The sequence below is a fragment of the Neoarius graeffei genome, chromosome 23 (genome assembly GCF_027579695.1).
Source record: "Neoarius graeffei isolate fNeoGra1 chromosome 23, fNeoGra1.pri, whole genome shotgun sequence".
NCBI lineage: Eukaryota > Metazoa > Chordata > Actinopteri > Siluriformes > Ariidae > Neoarius > Neoarius graeffei.
Genome location: NC_083591.1, coordinates 43,522,365 through 43,529,426, shown reverse-complemented (window position 1 = coordinate 43,529,426; position 7,062 = coordinate 43,522,365).

Genomic DNA, 7,062 nt, shown 5'->3' with positions numbered 1-7,062 from the left:
TTCAGGGTGTTGTAGCTCAGGTGGATAAGGCGCCATGCCATAAATCCGAGGACCTGGGTTTGATTCCTCCCTGTCTCCTTCCTGCTCATTTCCTGTCTCTACACTGTCCTATCCAATAAAGGTGGAAAAAGCCCCCCCCCCCCCCCCCCCCCCAAAAAAAAAAAAAAAAAAAAGCGATTTTCTTGTTGCTCATCTTACATTCTTACTGGAGACTGAGTTCGAATCAGGGTTAAACCCTTGAATTGCTCCTGCACACATTTTACATCAGGATTGCGCATTCAGTGTGCACGAGTGCCTAATGTACTCATACGTAAGTTAATCGTGAAAAATCATATATTATAAGATCTAGCTTCACTATGAACTTGCCTACAGTTTATTCCACTCATCAGAAAGCACTTTAGATTGTGTTTGAAAGCTTATGGTTATCTGAGTTTACTGTAGCAAGGAAATGCATTTTAGAAAAATAAACAAACAAACAAAAAAACCACGAGGGTGGAAGGATTTGCAGATAAAACTGAAAATGAGGACATGAAACACAGACTGGAGAACAGGGCCGCCAGGCAGCTTGTGTGGCAAAGGCAAAGATAATGAGAAATGCCACCGTCGTACCTTCTCTCTCTCTCCGTCATGTTTTCAAACCGATAAACCTTGCAGTGAGATGATGTGTCAATATCGACAAGTTATAAAATGCAAAGAGGACGAATCTGGTTATCAAAATTCAAAAAAACTTACACTTTTGCTCATTTTAACGATGTGCTGGTGTGTGAAGCATGCACATATAAGCTAGTATCTCACTGGGCTGTGACAGCTTGCGACAAAATGCGAACGTCATTCGAGAAAGAGTTTCGAAAGTGTCTTGAAACATTCGCAGGGCTTCTCAATTTCCTCGCATGAGTCGCTCCTTTGTCGCTGAAATTTTGAACATGTTCAAAAAATTTGTGCGACAAAATTTCTCTCAAAATAGCTGCAAATGCGTCGCTAGTGTCACAAAGCCGTCGCGAACCCTTCTCAAGTCCGTTTCCGTGAGGCTTCCTCTACTTCCCTGCCTGCCGAGGGAAAGCCGGGCTGTGACAGTCTGCAACTAGTTGGAGACACAACAATTGCGGTAAAATATGCGAATATCAATTCAGTGTGATTCCAAATGAAAATTGTCTCTAATTCGCATATTTTATCGCAATTGTTGTGTCTCTAACTAGTCGGGGGCTGTCGTAGCCCAGTGAGATACTACCCATACACATGCATTTAAAGAATAACTAGAGACTAGTGTACACATCTACAAAACACGTTGAATTCATCTCATTATCTCTAGCCGCTTTATCCTTCTACAGGGTCGCAGGCAAGCTGGAGCCTATCCCAGCTGACTACGGGCGAAAGGCGGGGTACACCCTGGACAAGTCGCCAGGTCATCACAGGGCTGACACATAGACACAGACAACCATTCACACTCACACCTACGGTCAATTTAGAGTCACCAGTTAACCTAACCTGCATGTCTTTGGACTGTGGGGGAAACCGGAGCACCCGGAGGAAACCCACACGGACACGGGGAGAACATGCAAACTCCACATAGAAAGGCCCTCGCCGGCCCCGGGGCTCGAACCCAGGACCTTCTTGCTGTGAGGCGACAGCGCTAACCACTACACCACCGTGCCGCCACACGTTGAATTAAGTCTAAAAATAAAAATATATATATTCTATCTAGACTTACAGAAACATGATAATTTTAGTATGTAAGGTTGAAAGAGACAATTCTTATAAATATGAGAAATTTCACTGCTTTTCTTATTTAGCTACAATCACCATCACTCTTCTACAATTTCTTCAAATTCTTTCTCCCCTGAAAATGTCAAAAAGACAATTTGAAGTGTATGCTTTCAGAAAGTCATGTAAATCCTTACACAAAGTTATATGACATTTCTATAAGGGTAATCAAGGGATAAATGCATTTACACATTGAAGGAGCTTGATGTCTTTCCTGGATGCTGGCATCCTTTAATAACATCTCAATATGAGGAATTCTCAACACTGATAACATGGAAATGTAATTAAAACATCTTCTGTCCTCAGGGCTTCATTTAGCCTATGCTTTTAGAAGTAAAGGTGCCAAAGAGTACTTATCCTGGTTTCTGAGGTGGAACCCATCCATTCATTCATTATCTAAACCATTTATCCCTCAGGGTTGCAAGGAAAGCTGGAGCCAATCCTAACTGACTTTGGGCAAGAGGCAGGGTACACCCTGGGCAGGTTACCAATCTACCGCAGGGCTAACACACAGAGACAAATGACCATTCACACCTATGGGCAATTTAGAGGAGCCAGTTGATCTAATCCACATGTCTTGGGACTGTGGGAGGAAACCCACACAGGCACAAGAAGAATATGCAAACTCCACATCGAAAGGCCCCAATCACCCACAAGGTTTCAACCCAGAACTTTCTTGCTGTGAAGTGATAGTGTTGACCACTGTACCATGCTGCCCTGAGGTGGAACCATGAAGGAGATATGTTTTGTATCTGTACCATTACATGTATCATTTAGACTACCAAGGAACTTACCTCAAACATGGTGGATTTAAGTAGTAGAATTAGTGGTCATTAAGGTCCATTTAAATATATTTTTAAAATGTTTACTGGTAAAATCTTCATCCATTCAGTATATTCAGGGTTGGGTTCCTTTCCTAGGGTTTCCTGACTAAGTAAATACAGATGGGTAGCCATTCCTTTTGGTCATGGACAATTTAGAGTAGCCAATTAGCCTAACTGCATGTCTTTGGGGGGAAATCCATGCAGACACAGGGAAAACATGCAAACTTCACACAGAAAGACCCCTCGTTGGCCATGAGGTTCAAACCTGGAACCTTCTTACTGTGAGGCAACAGTGCTAACCATTGCACCACCCAACTGGTAAGACACACAAGCTACAGGTTAAAACAAAACCAAAAACATGTCCACTCAATAGTACCACCCCTGTGACAAGGAGATGTACAGTTTGGTCAGTTTATTTCTCAGAAAATTACTACTACTAATAATAATCAAAGTCCCTCCTGTGCCAGTACCTGATCTTCCCAGGCAGTCTCCCGTCCCAGTACTAACCAGGCCCTTAAGGCATATTGGGTGGCGCCGATCTCCATTTCAGTAGCCCTCAGCCTCTCACCTGTACAGCAAGTGGGGGGCTAGTCCTCTGGTAACCATGAGGGTTTGACTCCTCACTTGCATCTGTATTGCAGCGTACCTTGCCAGATGGCAGTAGGAACCATTTTTATGATGGTATTTGGTATGACTCAACTGCAAGTAGAACTCACGATTTCCTGATTGAGAGGCGGACATGCTAACCACTAGGTCAGCTTGCAGTATAATAATCCACCCATGCATTATCTATAGCCGCTTATCCTGTACAGGGTCGTAGGCAAGCTGGAGCCTATCCCATCTGACTATGGGCGAGAGGTGGGGTACACCCTGGACAAGTCGCCAGGTCATCGCAGGGCTGACACATAGAGCCAAACAACCATTCACACTCTCATTCACACCTACGGTCAATTTAGAGTCACCAGTTAACCTAACCTGCATGTCTTTGGACTGTGGGGGAAACCAGAGCACCCGGAGGAAACCCACACAGACAGGGAGAGAACATGCAAACTCCACACAGAAAGGCCTTCGTCGGCCATTGGGCTCAAACCCAGGACCTTCTTGCTGTGAGGCGACAGTGCTAACCACTACACCACCGTGTCACCCCAGTATAATAATAATAATGTTTTATTCTTTTCTGGGAAAGATAAGCTACTGTAATGCTATTAGGAAAATAAATTTTTAATTGAATGATCCAATACACATCAGCTAATCGCCTTGTCTGAGTGAATACCCATCCATCCATCCACCCATTCATTATCTGTAGCCGCTTATCCTGTTCTACAGGGTCACAGGCAAGCTGGAGCCTATCCCAGCTGACTACGGGCGAAAGGCGGGGTACACCCTGGACAAGTCGCCAGGTCATCACAGGGCTGACACATAGAGCCAAACAACCATTCACACTCTCATTCACACCTACGGTCAATTTAGAGTCACCAGTTAACCTAACCTGCATGTCTTTGGACTGTGGGGGAAACCGGAGCACCCGGAGGAAATTGTATTTAAACAATTTGTATTTAAACAACATTTTATAAAGTTAATCATAAAATGGGGGCGGCACGGTGGTGTAGTGGTTAGCGCTGTCGCCTCACAGCAAGAAGGTCCGGGTTCGAGCCCCGTGGCCGGCGAGGGCCTTTCTGTGTGGAGTTTGCATGTTCTCCCCGTGTCCGCGTGGGTTTCCTCCAGGTGCTCCGGTTTCCCCCACAGTCCAAAGACATGCAGGTTAGGTTAACTGGTGACTCTAAATTGACCGTGAGTGTGAATGTGAGTGTGAATGGTTGTCTGTGTCTATGTGTCAGCCCTGTGATGACCTGGCGACTTGTCCAGGGTGTACCCTGCCTTTCACCCGTAGTCAGCTGGGATAGGCTCCAGCTTGCCCGTGACCCTGTAGAACAGGATAAAGTGGCTACAGGTAATGAGATGAGATTATTATTATTATTATTAAACTTTTTTTTTATACCTCAGATGGTAAAATAACTGCAAAAATGTAGGCTATGAGTGTAGTTTTTATTTATTTTTGCACAAAATAGCTGTTGGTTTTGAATGTCCCAATTTATTATCTCCATTTTCTCTCTCTCTGTCTCTTTCTCTCTCTGTTTCTCTTTCATTCTTTCTCTCTCTCTCTCTCTCTCTCTTTCTGTCTCTCTCTCTGTCTCTCTCTCTCTTTCATTCTTTCTCTGTCTCTCTCTCTGTCGGAGTGGATGCTGGGAGTGAGTGGGCGGAGCGTTGTGAGTGAATGGAGTGTTTGAGTGCAGCCGCTGTGCTGTGTTCTAACTTTTCTTTATTTCTCTCGCTATATATAAATATTTACTTATATTTGTTTTGTGTTTGCTTTTGCTTGGTGTTTGTTTAGGTTTAGTGAAGTGTGTAGTTTGTTTTGTGTTTGTTTAGGTGTAGTGTAGTGTGTTGTTTGTTTTGTGTTTACCTGGGCATCTGCTCCTAAGCCGGGAGCATGTCTGCCTCAGGTAGAGGGAAGTTTTGCCGCTTTTCCACTACAAACGCGGCTGAGTCGGGCTGAGCCGTGCCGTGCTGAGTTGGGCTGAGTCGAGCTGAGTGGGGCTGTTGGAGTTGCATTTCGACTACAACCGCGCTGAACCGTGCTGGCTGGAAGTGGGTGGACACATTGGGTGGAGTTAGCGAAAGTGGGTGGACGTCACGTGATGTCGTTAGGCGGCGCAAACAGTGACATCAGTGACCTTTTAAGCGGTAGTCTCACGACCCGGATAGTAAACAATAAACATGGAGGACATGGAGTCGTTAGTGTTGCTGGTCTTGGTGCTGTGGCTTGTTGTCACCGACAACGCCAACAGATACTGGCAAGAGCGTATAGATGAGGCGAGGCGCATAAGGCTTCAGAAATTTTCGTAATTCTTCTTCTTCCGGGTTTGCGGTGTTTACAGATCCCAGCGTGCTCGCGGGGTGTGCGTGGGCATGTGAGGACACTCCTCCTCACCAATCAGTGCACAGGGGAGTGTCTGCTCACGCCCCCAGCCTCACTTGGTTCGGTTTGGCTCGCTTCAGCCCCACTCCAAAACCGTGCGAGTTTTAGGGGCTAAGCAGGGCTGAAGCGAGCTGAGTCGTGCTGTTCTTTGATAGTCGAAACGCGGGCTGAAGTGAGCTGAAGGGAGCTGAAAAGGGTAGTGGAAAAGGGCCATTTGATTCCCTCACGCGGCGGCACGCGATTAAGATTGCGTCCACCGCCAGCGTAGAAGTTTGCACTTTAGCCGTAGGTGAAATTGTTGGGCATGATAAAATTTTGTCCGCGTCTCGTATGAACCAGGCAATTGTTCTGTTTCTGGAGACGGTAGAATTGGCAGATTTAATGGTTGAGCAAGGGGTGGTGATTGACGGTGTTTTCACTTCGGTGCTACCGTTGTCTACCCCTTCTAAGAAAGTGATCCTTTCAAATGTACCACCTTTCATTTCGGATAACATTTTAACGCAGTCACTAGCTCGCTATGGTAAACTGGTCTCTCCGATCAGGAAGATTGCCATAGCGAGCAAATCTCCTTTACTGAAACATGTGGTGCCATTTAGGCGTTATGTTTATATGGTACTACATGACTCTGATTTGGATTTGACATTGAGCATACAGGTTGAAGGTTTTAATTATGTTATTTATGCCACAAGTCACATGATGAGGTGCTTTGGTTGTGGGTTAACTGGCCATTTGGCACGAGCTTGCCCTGAAAAGTGCCAAAACAGCTCTGCAAATGGGGATAAGGCAAACGAGCAGAATGGGAATAAGGCAAAAGAGCAGAATGAGAATGGGGATAAGGCAAAAGAGCAGAATGAGAATGGGGATAAGGCAAACGAGCAGAATGAGAATGGGGATAAGGCAAACGAGCAAAAGGAGAATGTTGGGGAAGAACACCCCGCGAGTAAGCAGAAGGCACCTGCTATTGAAAGGGCTGGTGCGAATGAGGTTCTGCCTCCTGAACAAGAGCCTTCCAGAGTTGAAGAAGCTGGTGTTAGACCGTCTGATCAGGATGGTTGTTTAGGAAAGGTGGGAGATGAAAAAGATGAACCCGAAGTTGGACCTTCGGTGGACGTCACTGATAGTTCGCAGAGTAGTGTGGTTTCAGCCAGTAACTTAGATGAAATGCTTAATGTTCTCACTGGTGATGGGGTTCAAAACATGGAAACGGATGTAAATCCATTTAAAGTCCCTAAAGGTAGAACGAGGACAAGGGACCGACCTAGTCCTGGGGCACAGACCAAAAAGAGAGAGCCGTTGATTGACCTCAACTCTACTGATGCGGAGAGTGAGAGTGAATCCGAATGCAGCTTGACCTGCAGTCTACGGCAAAGCGGCTTCTCTAGTCGTGAGTATACGGTAGAAAACATAAAGAGTTTTTTGTTACGGACCAAAAATGCGAGAAATGTGAAAGTTGACGAATATTTCCCAGACATTGATCAATTTATGGTAAAAACTAAA